Source organism: Euleptes europaea, chromosome 8 (genome assembly GCF_029931775.1).
Source record: "Euleptes europaea isolate rEulEur1 chromosome 8, rEulEur1.hap1, whole genome shotgun sequence".
NCBI classification, from domain to species: domain Eukaryota; kingdom Metazoa; phylum Chordata; class Lepidosauria; order Squamata; family Sphaerodactylidae; genus Euleptes; species Euleptes europaea.
Genome location: NC_079319.1, coordinates 32687088 through 32707159, shown reverse-complemented (window position 1 = coordinate 32707159; position 20072 = coordinate 32687088).

Sequence of the window (20072 nt, the reverse complement as noted above, 5' to 3'; positions counted from 1 at the left end):
TGGCGAAGGCTAACCTGGTGAAGTGGATTTGTTTCCCCACTCCTCCACATGAAGCCGGCTGGGTGACCTTGGGCCAGTCACTCTCTCTCAGCCCCGTCTACCTCACAGGGTGTCTGTTGTGGGGAGGGGAAAGGAAGGTGATTGTAAGCAGGTCTGATTCTGCCTTAAGTGGTAGAGAAAGTCGGCATATAAAAACTGACTCTTCTTCTACTACTACTACTATCCAACTTGAAAGTCTGTACTCTTAATGGCAAATATATCTGGGTTACTTGATTCTGACAGATTGGTGCTATCAGCATATTCTCTTCCTGGAACTGCTAGATGTATAGCCTGATATTAGGCACATTTCTCAGATGCAAGTTCCGCTGTGCTCAGTGGGTCTCACTTCACTTCCAAATACAAGCACGTAAAGATTGCAGCCTTACACTGGTGCAGTCCAGCGTACACTGTAGCTGTGTGCGCATTTAAGCCTGACAGCATAAGCAGGAACGGAAATTAAACCAAATATTCACTCCATGCATAGGGGATAAAAAATGTCTGCAGATGATTAAATAGGAGTTCTGAAAGGGTAACTCAGTTTCAAATGCTAATTCTAATGCCAGTGTGTAATAAGTGAAATATTGATTTAGTCAGCAATTATTTTGAATCCTTAAACTGGGCAATGCATTGAAACAACAGATCTGAAATTCATGAAACATGGGAGCTATTTGATTCTGAAGATTTAAATGGAGTTGTCCTATCACTATGGACGCAATCCTAAGAAGAGAGGCCCCATTAAATAAAATGGGATTTATTTCCAGGTAGACCTGTTTAGGCTTCCTCTCTTATCTGGCTGAGCTTGAAAATCTAAAACGTATTCTGCTCTCAGCATGCCAGAATTCTGCTGTGTTTTGAAGATTGGAACAAGTCCCTATCACATAGCCGGAGAGACTGCTAAAGAACCAGACAGGTTAGCATGAAACGTGGATCCAGCCTTCAGCACAAGGTGGCAGCATCAGTTCATTTTTTCCCCTATATTGACAATGCACAGTAACTGAATCTACCCCTTTTCACACCTGTTGCTAACACTTCAGACATTTTAACATGATTCAATCATATGCCATTACTAACCCGATCTCTGGGCACTTGCAAGCAACACGTCCTCTCGCTTGAGCAACGCTCACACAGCATAAGTGAAATTAAAATCTGTTTTTGAAGAATCGCATATGAAATTTTTCTTATGGCCATTTCAGAGCTTTGTGTGTGATGGCAAACCTGCCCTTGTCACTGAGTGTGTTTTCCACATGGATTTGTAGTCAATAGTGGCTACAAATCAGTAATTAGTGTACTTGCATAATGTGCATGTTTTCAAATATGTCTCTCACATTCTATTTGAATATTTTAGATGTACTTTGATTTGAAAACGTGATTTCTGACACAGTTCTTCAGCTAACTTGGCCACTGAGCACTTTTCCCCCAAACTGAAGACAATGCCCAGCACTTCAGGAAACGAACAAAAAATTAAAATGTTCTAAAAATGGTAAAAGGTAAACGTAAAGGTCCCCTATGCAAGTACCGGGTCATTCCTGACCCATGGGGTGACGACACATCCCGACATTTTCTAGGCAGACTTTGTTTGCGGGATGGTTTGCCAGTGCCTTCCCCAGTCATCTCCCCTTTACCCCCAGCAAGCTGGGTTCTCATTTTACCGACCTCAGAAGGATGGAAGGCTGAGACAACCTTGAGCCGGCTACCTGAAACCAACTTCTGTTGGGATTGAACTCCGGTCGTGAGCAGAGCTTGGGCTGCAGTACTGCAGCTTACCACTCTGCGCCACAGGGCTCTTTTAAAAATGAGGTCCTTATAATTTGAAATGCATCATTTAACAGGTAAATAGTTTCAGCAGGTGAAAATCGGAAGACAAAATCATCTTGATGGTAATGCTCGCCCTCTAGAAGTCTCTTAGAGAGTCATATCAGCTAAATTCTCTGCAGATGTTCAGGTAGAGAGTAACAATGTTCCTCCTTAGGAGAGAATTTGCTGATGCAGAAGGAGGTTCTGGACAATCAGATGGTAACTACTAGTTAAGGTATGGTAGAGGGAAAGTATGAGTAGAGAGAAATTAGCTTCAGATATTTCAGTGGAGACCTCAACCTTTATAGTGAGAAAGTGTGTGTAGCCACGTTAGTCTTGAAAAGCAGAACAGAATCTGAGCCCAATAGCACTTTAAAGGTCAGCAGCATTTTCCAGGGTATAAGCTTTCATGAGTGACCGCTCACATATCATAACTTTGACTCATGAAAGCTTATACCCTGGAAAAGTTTGTTGGTGTTGAAGGTACTACTGGACTCATATTTTATATAGTGGAAATTCTAAGACACTAGAAAGTAGTACAGCTTTAATTTGGGGGCATAGGAGAAATTAACCAGAAGACTCGACTTGACAAATGGAGCTTTATTTATTTAAACATTTCTATCACATTTTATCTGTTTAGACCCAAGTCAGCTCAAATAATGATATTTTCAGAGATTAACCAAAGAATTCAAGGGAAGAAGTCCCCTATTTTCCAGTACTTATGACTGAGGAGCTAGGAGTCACAAGAATGTATGGCTTTTAGAAAGCTCACAGATTTTTGACAAACTGTTACTCAAGGTCAGTGAAAGAATGGGTTTACTATCTAAAATCTATATAATGTTGATATCTTTAGAGCCTAGGGATGAAATGGGCAAAAGGACCTTCAAATATTTGTTGGAAATCAGGCTAAGAGTAAATTCTTTGAAAAATTATAGACAAGTGTTGTATGCTAAATACAATGCAGAGAAGTATTACAAATGTTGTTAGCATCTGATGAAAATTTGATATGGTTCTTCCTTACCTTTTTCGTTGACTTGTAAACTATCGATTACCAGGTTCAATTCAAGGTATGGGTTTATCCCTTACAAAGCCCTTTGCTTATCTGGACAAAAGACTTCTGAAAGTGCCATACTGCAAATAGGTAAGATCGATAGCAGCCTGTATATATGCATTCACTGTTGTGGATCCCCCTTTGTGGAAACGAGGTCAGGAGAACTCCCACAATTCTGTCATGGTGCAGATTGTGTAAAATAGAGACCTTTTTTATAAATGGAATAGGGCTGTAGTATAATGTAGTGTAACCAGAGGATGCTTTTATAAAAAGGACTGTTCCCTTTATAGAAGGACTATTTTATTGTATGTTTTATCCTGCTCTTACTGCATTGTCTTCTACTTTTGTAATTCCATTTTTTTGCATTGTTTATGATATAGCATATCTGATACCTTTTTCTTTTTTGCAATATAAATAAACAACAACAGTTTTTTACAGTTATAGAAGAAGAGTCATTTCTGGTCACCACACCTAAAAAAGGATATTACAGAGCTTGAGAATGTGCAGAAAAGAGCAACCAAAATGATTAGGGGACTAGAGCAACTGTCCTATGGGGAGCGGTTAGGACACTTAGGGCTGTTTAGCTTGGAAAGAAGACGGCTAAGGGGAGACATGATAGAGGTCTACAAAATTATGCATGGTTTGGAGAGAGTGGACAGGGAGACATTTTTCTCCCTCTCCCATAATACTAGAACACGGGGTCATCTGCTAAAGCTGGAGGGCAGAGATTCAAAACAGATAAAAGGAAGTATTTTTTCACACAACGCATAGTTGAATTGTGGAACTCCCTGCCCCAGGATGTGGTGATCGCTGCCAACTTGGAGGGCTTTAAGAGGGGAGTGGACATATTAATGGAGGAGAGGGGAATTCATGGCTATTAGTTAAAATGGATACTAGTCATGCTGCATACCTATTCTCTCTAGTATCAGAGGAGCATGCCTATTATTTTAAGTGCGGTGGAACACGGGCAGGATGGTGCTGCTGCAGTCGTCTTGTTTGTGGCTTCCTAGAAACACCTGGTTGGCCACTGTGTGAACAGACTGCTGGACTTGATGGACCTTGGTCTGATCCAGCAGGGCCTTCCTTATGTTCTTATGTTCTTATCATTCAATTAATTAAAGGGTGAAGAATTCCTGTGGCTCCATAAGTGGTTCTTTTGTGGAATCTAAAGATATAACTATATAGAAGTATTATTAGTAAGTTAGGGGCTGAAGTAAGTTGAAATAATGATTATAGTCATGTTGGCATACATGGGTTGATTAGGAGAATAAGTAGGTTGTTAAGATTTACTTAAACATGGTGAGTTTTATGTATGTTATAGGTAAAAAACTGTGACTGGATTATGAAATTAATGTTAACTTGTTTGTCTTTTGTATTATATTGTGTTAATTGTGGTAATTCTTATGCATTTGTATATAATGTTTGATTCAATGTGATAATAAAATAACATTTACAATGAATTTTATTTATGAGAATCTTTACTTCAACAAGAATAGTCCAAGTTAGACTTTAGAAGCAGGTACAAATCCCATCTGTTATCTGAATGGAAAAAGAGATCATGGAATGCTATGCTAATACATAAAGTTACATGACTTCAATGCCAACTTCAAAATGATTCCGGGAGGGGAAAGGGTTCAGAAAACCTTATGCTGCTACTATTGATGGGAATACACTTGGGCCCCTCTCTCATTACCAGGCTTAACAAGAGCTCATCAGTATATCTGAGGTTTGCAGAACATATACTAGCCAGTGACCGAGCACATTCAAACAGATTACCTGGCAATGGGAAAGGAAAACGTCAATCCATCCTGAGCAACAGAAGTCCGTCTGATAAAGCTGCTCTCTCAGCTATCTTCCTTCTCTCTTTATCTCCACAGTGTAACAGTAATATTTTGACACCAGTGCAGGTCGCGGTGTCATCAGAATGCCATGTCACAAAGCTATCATCTCTAGTCCTGAAAGGAGTCTGTTCACAGTTCTCTGTGTGTTCTGCAAAATATAAAATAATCGTGGTTTATAGGATGTGAAAAAGGGACCAGAAAATTCATACAAGGGATGATATCAATCAGGGTGTCACAGATAAAGCACAAACAATGTAGTGGTATGACTTCAATGCCAAAGATTCTTATAAAGATGAATGCATAGGATAATCAAAGAAGTATACATGCTCAGCTTGTCAATTTTGAGTTTAAAACCTTTTTCACTTATTTAGGTTGTGGAGTTACTTCAAATCCAATTTACAGTGTGAAAATGTGCGAACTGCACTATATACAATAGGCACTATAAATTCCACCTCTCCCGTCACCTTTTGTTTGACACCAAGGTAAATGAAGTGTGCATCAAACAATTAAGGTCAATGTGGGTCTGTGAATACTATAATCCTGTGTGATCAATGTGTGTAAAGATGTGCTTTTCCAATATTGACACATTGTGTGGCTAGGTTGCAACCACAACCCTCTCTTTTACATTGATAGCATCATTAATATTAGAGAGCTGCTTTTCATACCACTATGAAGATGTCACTGTGCCTCTGAAAGAAAATGAAATTTGTTCAGTAGCAGTCAACCCTTAAAAAAAAAATTGCTGCCCTTCTCTTAGCCTCTTCAGTTGCTTTATCATCCATCACTCTCTTTAAGACAAAGAGCTTCCTCTTGTACTGAATTCCTAAATTCTCGCTTTGACCCTTGTAACTTAGACTATGTTCTCATTCCGTTGAAACTGCTCTCCCCAGCTGAAGCTTTCTGGCAGTAAAGTTAATAGCCCTTTCCTGTCATTTGCCATGAATGGTATTTTTACCTCCTCTGACACTGTCAATTACTCTCTTCTCATTCATAACTCCAGGATCTTCCATATTGTTTGATATCTCCCCTCTTCTTTCGCCATCTTCCTTTTCTAAATTTTGCTCAATAGAGATGCTTTTAAGTCCCTTTATAGCTCTTCTGCTCTTAACTTTTCACTTTCTCCTTCAGGATGAAGGCTTTTTCTGCACTCAAATAGTGACATTCTAGCTCATGATTCCCAGCCGCATCCCACTATACAAGTGATATAAAAGGTCATCAACAAATTCCAATAAAAAATCATCACTCCTGAGACAGCAGGTCAAGCTTTTTTGTCTGGCAGCTCAATTAAAAATCCTGGCCTTTTACACTAACTATTCTCCAGCTTGGTTAATGCATCATGCTGCAACTCAAGTTTGCAAGTCCCACTACAGCAACAGTTCAGATCTTGCTATTGCTCCTTTCCCCAGTGCCATTTGGCTAATTTAAATCACTTCTATTCTCCTTCCCAGATGCTCTTTGTACTGATGGGAGAAATATACAGGTGCAATATGGGTAGGCTTCCCCGCCCAAGACAAACCAAAGATTTGGAGGATGACTTCAACTGGGAAAATAGTGCAAAGGAAAGGGTAAAGACAACTACTGAAGTCCCAGTCCAATCACACTCTGTACCATCCCCCACTGCTGTATTTGACTTAACAAAACAAGACACAGGATATTCCAATATCTACATCTTGTTTAATAGTGGCCTGAAGCGGTAAACCTGTCTGAGATGGTGCCTCTTAGACTCAAGCTGGGAATATCTAATTTTCTATATGCAGGAAATTATTTTGCTTTAAGGAACATTCAAACAAGCAAGCTCCCACCTGCAACCCAAAGAGGTATAGGCCAGGTACAGCACTTCAGTGATAACATCAGTATTTATAAGTTCTGATCATTTTTATATTATTTTAAATACTGTTTTAATGTTCAAATGTTTTCATGTTTACCACCTTGGGGACTCTATTTGGGTGGAAGGCAGCATAAAAATGTTTAAAATAAATAAATTAGGCCTAAATCGCGGGGTGGGATTGTGGTTCAGTGGTAGAGTGCCTTGAGAGATCAATTTCTCCCTTTTTTGTTAACAAAAAAACCCCATGCAAAAACATGCATTCACACTTAAACACTACCACCACCATCACGGCAGTACAATAACAAACAAGTACAAAAATAAATATAAAAGATAAAATCTATCTTTTATTTTCTCAATCCAAAACATAATAAACAATGTCCTATGTTTATTAAATGTATCAGTATTCTGGAAGTGACTCCTCTGTGTACTCTGATAAAATGTCAGTTTCACCAATAAAGCAATGTTTCAGATTTTATTAAACCATTCACCTATGAAGAAGAAGAGTTGGTTTTATACCACATTTTTCTCTACCTTTAAGGAGTCTCAAACCGTCTTACAATCACCTTCTCTTCCTTTCCCCACATTAGGCACCTTGGGAGGTAGGTGAGGCTGAGAGAGTTCGGAGAGAACTGTGACTAGCTCAGGGTCACCCAGCAGGCTTCAGGTGTAGAAGTGGGGAAACAAACCTGGTTCACCAGATTAGAGTCCACCCCCATGTGGAGGAGTAGGAAATCAAACTCAGTTCTCCAGATTAGTGTCCACCACTCTTAACCACTACACCATGCTGAATAGTAATAGAGATTTCTTGAGAGATCAATGGTCTGGCTATTAAAATAATGCTACTGAACATGTGAAGGTGTCTTATAGGGATAAGTCTTATACTGATGACAGTTTCATGTATTCGGTAGCATTGTTTCAATAACAGGAAGAATAATATAAGCCTTAGCACACATATTTTGGGTTTTAATGGACTTACTACCTTAGTGGGAACTAGGCTTCAGTTTCCCTGTCACTGTGGGTACAAACACACCTTATAAAACATATGGTACTGATAGAGAACAGATGACCAAATCACACAGCTCCAAGCTTGTATTCTCAGAGAATTCAAAACTGATGACATAGCCAGAAATGAAAAGTGTCATTGTTTCCTACAGGCTTCAGTAACTACTTAATGTCTATAAGTGCAGTACAGAGGGCACATAGTCTCACCTAATAAATGATAATGGCATACATTATTTTTAATTATGGCATATCATTCTCTGTTTCATGGAGGTAATTACAGTGCTAATGCACTGAGGGCTTTCGGAGACAATGGTTTGGCCTCCTTTCTTCGCTTGACCTGGGTTCCTTGACACACACTGTGGAGGCCATTTGCACTTTTCATGACTAAATTGGCCACACTTCTGTCAGGAGACCAAGTGGGAAAACAGAAACACTGGCATGCACCTTCTCAAGAGATTAACAAAATGAGCTGTAGAGGGCCAAGCAACCCTCAGTGGCCATTGACCCCACTGGACATAAAAAGCACAAAACCCTTCTGAGACTTCTACACACACACACACCCAGTTGTACCACAACTATGAAGTGCTGATATACTGTTTAGGAGGTTTGGTTTTTTTAAGGATATTGATAGCTTTTTAGCTTGTATGTATGGAGAAGCTGTTAGCGCAGAAATGAAATCTTTCCTCATTGATCTGTTTTCCATTTGTGACACTATGATTTTTTGACAGCTGACAGTTCCAGGATAGGCAAGAGCTAATTCAATATTTTTAAAATTGTTGTTTACAAAACCACTTGGCTGTACCTAATTTTACCTCACTAATTAAAGTCATTCAGAAGCTTTTAAATTTATCAGTACTTTAGACTTGACTATGCTTGACGTAACTGTTCGCTCCACATATTATACTGCCAGGCACTTATCCTGACTTTAGCATCATTCCCAGATTGTACTTGCTTCCCACGAAGATATTCTCTCTGGATAACCCATGATAGTAAGGAGAGCAGTTGGAGACAACTGAACAATACCTGTGGGTCTCTTAAGAATACTCAGAGGGAAACTATCTGCATAGGATGGAAACTGTATTTTAACACTTTCGAATCCCACACAACTGAAACATAAACAAAGGAACTTTAAAATGTTTTGAATTCCAATATTTAAAACAATATTTAGAAAAACCGAAGATTTTTGAAAAGTAACAATTTAAAGGAGTCACTTCCAGTTGGTACACCAGTTGTACTGAGGCAACTATCGATTTAGCAGATGTACTGTGTGCTCCAAATGTAAACCTTACAGTTGTTCAAGGATGGCCAACAGTTTAACACCCCATGATACCAAGCAAAGATGACTAGAGGCTGAGGGACCTGGGCTTTCTTACAAGTCACCAGTAAATCAAGCCACTGGGTAGCATGGACCAGGGTCTTCAAAATAATTCCTCCTTAACACATTTCCTTCATGGATAAAGAACAATTAGCCATAACACTAAAAACCACTTTCTGTTTGTAAAGGTCATGTGTATTGGATGGTGAATCCTTTTAGAGACAGTGACTATACCACGATTCACTCAGATATTAGGAAGGAGTGGGTGGGATAGATGTGAATGCCATCAACCCTAACAAACATTTCATTACTTGAAACTTGGCTGAACAGCAGTTTAATGGATCAAAAGCATTTGCTTAATGTTGAGAAAGTTCTACCCTCGGTGCTGCAAGATGTGACTTCGTGGCCCATTCATATATGCAAGCCACCATCTTGGGTGTTTTTTAAAAGTGTCACCAAGCAGTACCACTAATAAAATAATGATGAAAATAAAAACGGAATTCTATGACAACCTTCTTTAATTTTTCATTGCTATGTCTGGTTTACTCATCTGTCTTCTTGTACACAAATAAATATAAACCACAGATTCTTTACAATATGCTAAGGTAATAAGGGCTGATCTATGACCCTGGGAGGTTTTCTTTCCCTTTAATAACATAAAACAAATATGATTATAAGACCTAATGATCTGCTGTTAATAGAATCTTGGCATTCTCCACAGCTAATGAATAACAGATCTTTCCTTCCAAATTTAATCGGGTTGCTTCATTCAGTATCCATGAAGGGGGGGGCATTCTTCATAAGATAATATATGACAAATTAGTTTACAATTCTGGTAAACCCAAACGGCAGCCACATCTATCCACTCCACTACTGACAGATGAGTGAATCATGCATGGAGCTGCTCTTAAGGCTAGTTTTTAGGTAACAGCAACAGATGATATACGATACAATATGTCATATGCTAATTGAAGCATAACTGGTTTTCATGCTTTTAAAGCCTACGCTGTTGCAAGAAGGATGTGTGGTTTTGCAAGATCTTAAAAGGAAAAGTAGGCCCCGTGGAGGTTGAGAGGCACAGCTGGAGTCTTGTTTCACTAACATATCAGAGCCCTGACTGACTCTTTGGTGGAGACTCTGGTGGTTTCCACATGGGGACAGACTTCTGTGGTTTCCCCATTGCTGGTGCAGCTGCTGATACAGCTTCCATATGGGTTTCCCCACAGTTTCCCGTCCCCTGGCAGTGGCCATCCCCGCCGCTACCTGGCCACTGGGGCTCCTACAATTTTTTTAAAAATCTGCAAGAGAATCACGACACCATTATAACAATGAGTGTAACGAATTATCTTAATTGTCAGCTTCCATTTAAAAAGTAAGTGTCTGGGTCAGGTGTCCCCAATGTGAAGCCAGTGGGCACCATGAAGCCCACCCAGTGCCTGCCAAGTGTTTTTAGCCAGCGCGGTGTAGTGGTTAAGAGCGGTGGTTTGGAGCAGTGGATTCTAATCTGGAGAACCGGGTTTGATTCCCTATTCTTCCACATGAGAGGTGGACGCTAATCTGGTGAACTTGGTTGGTTTCCCCACTCCTACACATGAAGCCAGCTGGGTGACCTTGGGCTCTCTTAGAGCTCTTTCAGCCCCACCTACCTCACAGGGGAAGGGAAGGTGATTCTTCTTGTTCTTCTTCTTTAGAAAGAGAAGAAGGCCAGGTGGGGCTTTTGCCCAGCAGGACTTCTGATTGTCCTCTGGAGATCTGATTGGCTGTATGGATTTTTTAAAAGTTGCTTTTTATGCAGCTGCCACCACAGCACAACGATCTTCACAATGTGACTGAATGTAAGCTGTGTGCATGCAAGAAAAGCTTCTTAGCCTATACGTTCATGTTAAAAGGCATCCTGTTAAACAGAGCTTCTACCTGAAATGTAGAAGGGTTAGGGTTGCCAACTCTAAATTGAGAAATTACTGGAGATTTTGGGGATGAAACTCATGAGAGGACAGGGTTTGGGCAGGAATAATAATACCCTAGAGTTCACCCTCCAAAGCAGCTATTTTCTCCAGGGGAACTGATCTCTGTTGTCTGGAGATCAGCTGTAATCCCAGGAGCTCTCCAGGCCCCACCTGGCGACTGGCAACCCCAGGAGTTATGCACGAGCTCACTACCTGACATTTTGTGATTGTTTCCACCTCTTGTAGCAGACATTGTGTGATTGGCTCTGCCTTTTGCAGCAGTAGGCTTGCCAGGTCTCCCCTGGCCACTGGTGGGGGGAAACGTACCTAGTCCTCATTTGAAGCCTAGTAAAACCCCACCTGCCAGCTGGACAGCGCCTGGGGAAAGGGGACCCAAAGCAGGGGATCCCCCACCCCTGGTGGGGGTCTGGCAACCCTATGCAGCAGTCACTTTGTAGTTTTACCCACCACGTGTTGTAGTTTCAAAGGTCTCTGCAGGCTTAGAAAGTTTGCGGATCCCTACCCATTCTGCTGCAGATATATGGCTTTCCTTTTATATCTCTACAATGCAGGGAGCTAGCAACTTCCTTTTAAAAATAATGAAAACTGGGGGATTCAGAGATTCTGCTACACATATTGTATAACACTATATCAATGTAACAATATACAACTGCCTTTTTTTAAAGCTCCCAGTGGAATGGGGAAGAAATGGCTGCTGCTGGGATAATGTCAGAGAAAATAGCTGCCACGTGGGCAAGATGTTTCCCAAACCTTCACAGCAAAAGCAGATTTGAGTAAGATCAGAGAGAAGCTGGGGAAACCCAGGAAGTGCATGAATATACCATGATGTGGTAAAAAAAAAAAATCCCCTTCCCTACCGCATCGAACCCAAGGCAGATAACGCATGTGGAAATGGCCTTCCTTATAAAGCAGGGTCCCCACATTTGTGGAGTCTGTGAACAGTTTTAGAAATCTAAGAGAGGGAGGGGGCACCACTAAACAATTGTGTCCATGGGGGCAGGGCCAATCACAAATATTGGGAAAGCCTAAGCCAAGAACAGGAGCGGCCATGGCTCAGTACTTCAGTGGCTCAGTGGTACAGCATCTGCTTGGAATGCAGAAGGTCCCAGGTTCAATCCCCGGCATCTCCAGTTAAAAGCACTAGGCAAGTAGGTGATGTGAAAGACCTCTACCTGAGACCCTGGAGAGCCGCTGCTAGTCTGAGTAGACAATACTGACTTTGATGGACCGAGGGTCTGATTCAGTTTAAGGCAGCTTCATGTGTTCAACCTCCTATAACAGGTAGTCGCTTCTGAATGGACACAGCCTTCAGATCTAAAGGCAACATTTGCTGGGCTCTCCAGAAGCACCTCCTGTACCAAGGGTCTGGAAGAAAGCAACCCTAGCTTTGTTTGGGAAAGAAGCACCCTTTGGTCATTTCAGTTTCCAAACAATGGAGAGAGTTTACTGCCTAAAATGCCATAAGTAGAAGTTTTCGAGTCAAGGACTTAAGAAAGTCTGGGTCCATGGCTATGCCACATTTGCCTGGGAAAAGCTCAGTGTCTTGCCAGTTAGATGGGGAAGCTCCCTTTTCCATGCCACCCTTGGCATTTTATCCTCAAGGCTGAAGTGGGCACAAGAATAAAGACTGGCAGGTGTCATGGCACCTGTGACTCACTTATTAACTATGACTGCAAGGTGAAGGAAGAGATGGGAAGGGCACAACCATGCCATCCTTCATTGCCGAAATGGACATTCCTTTCTAAAAGGCAACTGAACATTTAAGGGTCAGGGCAGATGTGCCACTGGGAAACCTATGATTGGATCTCCCCAACCTTTTAAAAAGGCTGCCCCTTCCCCTCTCTAACATGGCCCGAAACCAAACTGGGCAGCTATTTAAGAATGCTTGGAAAGTTCAGTCATGACTCTCCAATTGTCACATCTGTCTAAGTCAGGGGCCTCCAACTTTTTCTTTAATGAGACTTATTTTATTTAATGAAAAAATATTCCAAACGAATCCCCTGGCGCTTTACCGAGTTTTGTTCTGTCCTAGAAACAGAACAGGGACCAGGAAAAGCAGCAAAAATGAAGCTATCAGCACAGACAAAATCCTATGAAATAAGATTTTTAAAAAATAATTAAAAGAACCTGGAGCCGATCTTTGGGGGAACTTTTCCTGGGGCTTCCAGGGACACATGACCTACTTGGCAGCACCAGTGAGCTACCAGTGGCTCACATGCTGCCCATTGGACACCCCTAGTCTAAATCACAGCTGCACAATTTTCAAGTGAGGGGGAGAAGGAAGCATGAACAAATGCTCATTAGCAGCACAGTAGCAATCTCATCTGCCACAGCTAGTTGAGACCATGAGTCAAGACTCATTATTATGGCACAGTCCTTTCTGCCATCACATTGACTGAATTGCTAAAACAGAAGTACAATGCAAGTCCTACTTTTTCATTCTGCTCCCTCAAAATAAAAGTGAGGTTAGCAGAAGCAAGGAAAGAAATGTGAGTCACTGTTGACAGTCTTTCTGGCCTATGGGTTGGGTGAGGCATACACTCTGCTTAATCGGTTGGATCCAGATTAAACTAGAAATTTTCATCTATCACCCCTTCCTGCTTCAGACACCCCCCTCCCTTCATGTCATTCCTCAGGGTCCCCTACCCCCAGAAGGAGCATTTTGTGGAGACTAGGGTTGCCAGCCTCCAGGTAGTAGCTGGAGATCTCCTGCTATTATAACTGATCTCCAGCTGATGGAGATCAATTCACCTGGAGAAAATGGCTGCTTTGCCAATTGGACTCTATGGCATTGAAGTCCCTCCCCTCCCCAAACCCCACCCTTCTCAGGCTCCGCCCCAAAAATCTCCTGCCGGTGGCAAAGAGGGACCTGGCAACTCTAGTGGCGACTGGTGGGCTTTGGTGGGCAGGGTGAGGCAGGAAAGTTCCACTGAACTTCTAGCAATTTTAGGCTGGATGCAACCCAATGTGATTGGTGAGCTTTCCTAAGTTTGTTCCTTACAGCCTTACTCAGGAGTAGCACAGCTCACTGGAGCCTTTACAAAGCTGGGATGCCTGCGCTGCTTTCTTTAAGCAGTGCTTGCTACCCTGGATTTGGATGAAAAAGACATATTTGTAGTTGTTTAGTTTCAACACAGCTGTCTCCTCTCATCTGATCCTGTTCATTACATAGTTACTTTGACCTTGGGTTACTAGAGCCCTTTGCAACATTTTATTTTATTAGACAGCAACTCACAGCAGTGGCTTGATGCTTCCTTGCTCAATGCACAGATCTGTAACCTGGATCGTTGCTCAAAAACGCTCAATGTTAAACCACGCTGGCTGCTTTTAGGGAGGAGGGAGATGCCAGAAGGTATGGCTAGTTTGTTCAGTTCAGTGTGAAAAGGCAGCAGGTAATTCTCTGCCTCCCCCTCCCCTCCCCTCCTGGGCATCTGTTCTAGCTGCCTGTGTAACATGCGAACCACTCTGTACACCAAGCAACAAGTACCATTACTCCTTGTGGGATAAATGGAAGCTCTGCCTGCCAAAAGACCTTAGGGCTCAGCCCTATTATTAGAGCAAACATTCTGCTATAACCCTTGCAGGGCAGCTTCTGTAAATAGGCAGGAGGCAAACAAAGGGGGAGCTTTACAGAGTTTTAAAATAGAAAATTGCCTTAGCCTTCCTGTCACGCTAACAGGCTTATGGCAAGGTTACTTATGGCACATTTGCCTTCAGGTCTCAGCAGGCATGCATTGCAACATATTGTCTCAAACCATCTGCTGAACAGGCAAAATCAATCTCAGGGTCTGTGTGTCCTGCTTGCCTTGCAAATTTGCCCACTGTGTCTTAAAAAACAACAAGAAGACGACACTCCTAGAACTCATGATTAAAAACAGTCAGACCTGATCCTTCCTGGTGGGGTAAACCAGAGCTCTTTATTAAAGAGATGAGCTGAGCTACGCATGAGTCCATTTCAGAAAAGATTTAGTCGGAAAGATCTGTTCTTTTCCAAATCAGCATGCAAATTTGGGGCTTCAAATGAATGCCGCAAGGTATTTATTACAGAAAAGTTGACAGCATCGTGCATTTATGTGGGGTTCACGACCAATTAAGACTCACAATTATCCTGTGGGAAGATTAAGGAGCTGCATCTTCTTTTTGGACATGAAGGAACTTGCTGAAAAGGATGAAATTTGGACCTAGGAAGCTGCCCAGTGCTGGCCTTACTTGGTTTTTTAAAATGACAGAGATGCAAATCTGAAGGAGAAAGATACCTATGGAATCAACCAACTGGAGACTTGTCGAGTTGCCAACTTCAGGATGGGAAATTCCTAGACATTTGGAGGTGGAGCCTGGGAAAGGCCAGCTTTGGGGAGGCGAGGGACCTCAGTGGGGTTTAATGCCATATAGTCCACCCTCAAAAACAGCAATTTTCTCCAAGGTAATGGATCTCCGTAGTGTGCAGATTAGTTGTGATTCCAGGAGATCTCCAGGCCCCACCTGGAGGTTGGCAACCCTAGGTAGACTGCTTCACAGTGCAGTAATGGTCAGTAGAGGAGTGCACCCAAAAACATTCAGTTTTTTCAGATTCAGATATATTAGACCAGAATTTTTCAGGAATTCCAAAAAAAGCCAAATCCCCATACCGGTATGGGTTTTTCCTCTGCTTCCCCCCTCCTCCCAGGAATTCCAACTTTTTTGGCCCCATTATACCTATGGGGAATCTTTCTGGGGCTTGGGGGGATGTTTTTAAAGTTAGAGACACCAAATTTGCAGCACCGCTGCTGGCGACTCTCCCTCGAAGAACCCTGAGTTTGATAAACATTGAGTCAGGGAGTCCAATTTATTGGCCTCCAAATGGAGTAAAAAAAATGAGGGCCAATAAAATTAGACTCTTTGACCCAATCTTTACCAAACTCGGGGGTTCTTCTAAGGAGAGTCGCTTTGGTACTTTGGTCCTCTACCTTAAAAACAGTCCCCCAGAACCCCGCAAAGATTTCCGACAGACTACAATGGAGGCATTTCAAATTTAAATGTTGACTTGTAGACAAATGCCTTGCGAATGGATGGAAGCTTTTTTTTTTTTTTGCTTCTGTAGGCACTCTTTAACTGTAGCCACGACAATCCCAAAACAGTCAAAAAGCCCATTTTTTTCAGCTTTGGCTATTTTGGCTTTGTTAAAGGGCGCCTTTTTCCGGTTGAAAAAAGCCGGAAAGATATTTTTCAGCTTTTTCGGTTTGGCAAAAACCGAATGCACACCCCTTAATGGTCAGTCCTGAATCTGTTGCTCTAGGTCTGGCTCAGTCTTTTGAAGAAAACAACTTGGCAAGCAGATAAAGTGCTGGTTCCAAATACTGAGTGTCAATGAAGCTGCCTTCTGGGAAATCCTTTGCCAAACTTCTGTTACTTTGGAAGAATGCTGGTGCCTATTTTTTGGAAGCAAACCTGCCTCAAATGCTCACCAGGCTTTTCCAGCACTCCACCCCTCTTTAGGTAACCCCAGTTGGCATTGCAGAATGTGGTAATCACAGTCTGGATTCAGTCAGATGATACAACAAGGCTTCCTTGCTGCTGGAGATGTAACACTTAACATTAATAAAACTAGTGTAGGGAAAACATCAACAAATGCATCGTAAGAAAATATGGAACTGTTTTATACCAAGTCATACTACTTGTCCACCTAGCTCAGGACTATCTAATCCAACTGGTAGCCGCTCTCCAGGGTCTCTGATAGGGAATGGTCACCCCCAATGTTTGCTACCTGAGTTTCTTTCAGCACAATTCTGAGTGGGGAGGGGTAGTAAGGGTTCACCCGGGGATGGCCCAGTCGGGCCACCTCCTGATCGGTTTGCTGCCAGGCACAGCAAGCTGAAAATGGTATTTTCCATGAAAACCTTGTTAAATTGCTCCATGCATTTTAACGGGGCTACACCTCCCTTTTGTAGGAGCAAGCTTGTGCTGGCAAAAAGAGGCATTGGTGGGCAATAGTCTTAGGGAATGCCCTGGGAATGTCCCCTTGGTGCCGGCGCAAGCCCTTGTGCTGGGAAAATGCTGCCAGGGAGGTAGCACTGGCGTCTAAGGCTTGGGTTGCCATGCTCCTCTAAAAAGCCAGTGTTAAGTTGTCCTGTGCCAACATTAGTACCCACTTAGCCAGTGCATGAGGCACTTAATGTCTGCGCAGGGATCACGCCGTCTCCTAAGGCACTTCAGCCCACCTCCTTCAGGATTGCTCTGCCCAACCTGAGTCACCAGAAATTGCCCCTACTTCCCCAGCTGCAACACTGTCACTTGGTTTTTTATCTGGGTAGTAGCAGCATTGATTGCCCTGTCCTGGTTGGCCCAGGCTAGCCTGATCTCCTCAGATTTCAGAAGCTAAGCAGGGTCAGCCCTGGTTGGTACTTGGATGGGAAGAACAGAGAAGTGGATCAGAAGAAGGTGGTAGATGGTCAGACTGAGAGACACAGTACACTATATTAGAAGATTCCTTTCTCACCAGGGTTTTTAGTTCACTTATCCATTAAGAAAGGATCTCAAAGCAGAAATTCTCAATCACTCACCAGCATAATTCGTAGGAGTGTATTCTTGCACCACCTAATGGAACTGTAGTTATTTTTCCTTTCCTTTATCCCTTAGAAGCTCCTTGATCCATTGATCTTGAGCAGAATAGTTTTGAATCTAATGTTTGGGGGATATACGGACTGAGATAAATTTTGTCCCAGCCAATATAGCCTTGGGATCCCTATCATTTAATAAAAAGGCATTATATCAGACACAGAGGCATTGAATTTATGTATTAAAAGAAGAGAGATATCATGCTCTAAGGTCCTCATAGAAACAGCATTCCAAAAGCACATTAGCTAATGAGTCAATGAAGCCAGAAGAGCACAGACAAGTCCTTTCTGAGTATGTTTAATTCAAAATTCTGCCTTGCATAACCACTGAAGGGTTAGGGTTTAATCTAGCTAGAAAGAAGGCTCTAGAGAGGCGAGGAATTGTCAAAAAGTAGGCATAGGTAGTTATTTTTCAGGAAAAGATCTATTGTTACAGGCAACTTGTATTATTCCTGCTAAAATACCACCAGTTGGCTCATGTAATGATTGTGTCCAAGTAGCCTGGAACACATCCACCACAGAAACTGGTGCCTCTGTGCATGCACAGAAATGTATTCTGGGTTTTTTGGAACTTCACCACCACCGATATAATCATCACTCAGTGTATGAATCACTTTACATTAAAAACCCAGCATTTCCCTCTCACTAATTTGGTGTGTCTGCCTTTGTGTATCCTCTTGAGTCCTGACACTTTGCACATTAATGACTGCAAATGCATCCAGAGCACACAGGACATAGCAGTCAAGCAATGTATGTTCACCTGGTGTGTTCATTATACTAAGCACGTTTGTGTCAAATTTTACAGACCACTGATCTGAAATAGGCTGGGCTGGGCAAGACATTCATAGTTCTACGAAGAAGAGCAGAGGAAAACCTGTATTCACGTCTGCTGTGGGCTTCGAACCCATGTTTCTGAGGCCCAAATAAAACATGCTTGCTCTCGTTCGCTAAAATGTTTTGCTTTTCAAAGATCTAATATGCCTGCAAGATGAAATGCGGCATGTTAAAGGCTAACAGATTTATTGTGGCAAAGAAATGTCACCATCTGTATCTCAAGCAATTTATTGCCTCCTGACCCCATTGTTTACATGTGTTTTTCAATCCAATGCATATATATAAATGGGCTCTATTCCATGAAAGTTTATGCATAATAAATCTGTTAGTCTAAGATGCCAAAAGATTGTTTTTTGTGGGGGCTATAGCGGACTAACACAGCCATCAGTCTGGAATTGATTTGACTCAGTTCGGGATGTCTTACTTCAGGATCAAGGACTCAGAATCTCCTAAATCTTTACAGCTAAAATAGCAGCCAGATGCACTCAGTGGCATGAAGCAAAGTTTTCACCTTAAGAAACCCTAACTCTGTGTACTTGGATGAGATATCTAGCAGGATTTTGAGTGCTGCTTTTTCAGGATGAGCAAACCCAAAGCATCAGCTCCAATGCTTGAGGCACTAACAGCTGCTTTAGCTAGAGGATTTGTCTGTGTCCCTAAACTACCCCAGAGATAACTATGCTTACCGTTCCAAAAACCCTATCATTATCATAAACCGTATATGGCTGCTTCTAAGCATGGTTATGTTATTTAAAAAAGGTCTTCACACATCGAAACAACTATTCTGCTCATATTCAAAAATCCCGTCTAGACCTCCTGCTAACACAGCGTGAGCCTTCAAAGGAAGGCATAAAATGGATTATGCAATAAATGAAGACAAGTATCTAGTAGAACAGTGAACAGAAGAAGTGAGAAAACGTAATTAAACACTAGATTCTTGCTTGACACTTATTGCAAATAACAAAATACCACTTCATGCATCATAACCCACAAAGGGCCTAAATTAAGGGACCATGTAAAATGGTGAAAAGTAGTGGAAAGTCTTATAGGAGCTAATATCTAACCATCTTGTCCTTGTATATTCCTATGATTTTGCCCTAACAACAATTGCTTGAAAAACTCCAAGGAATAAGAGAATTACTCTTTAGAGTCTTAGCATGTGGCTTTAAACAGTTAAAAAAGCCCACCAACTGTTCCACTATAAGATTTTTTAATTAAAGATATCAGAAAATGCTTTATAGTAAATTAGTCTAGTGTGCAACTTGTATTCTACAAATTGTTAACTGTACAAAATGCAGGCTGGTTCCACATTTCCACATTCGAGATAAAACAGGGCCCTCATAGAAACAGCATCGGAGGGGTAAGGAGAGGGAAACAGCCATGCATAAAAGCCCTTGTTCACACACTGCATTAACAGCTGTGAGTATGCACCATGGGCCATTTGCACTGATCGTATGTACAGGAAAACATGCTGTGTGAGCCAGCCTTTACAAAGGCAAACACAACAGAAACCACCTGGTTAAAAGCATCATGCATCTTCTTAATAATATGAGTGCTGGGTTAGTTTGATGCCAAGTGGAGGAAAGTTTATATTTTTAGACTGGAGAACGTAAACTGAAAAGATGTATGCTAAATGTGGAGGCATTGGTGGACATTGTGGATGGCTAAATGATTGTATATTATTGCAGGCTGTTTAAGGGATTGCATTATAGATTTCTTTTCACTTTGTTGCTGGTGCTGTACGCCAAAATGTACAGCACAGATTAGCCTCCGCTGCTCATGTGGAGGAGCGGGGAATCAAACCTGGC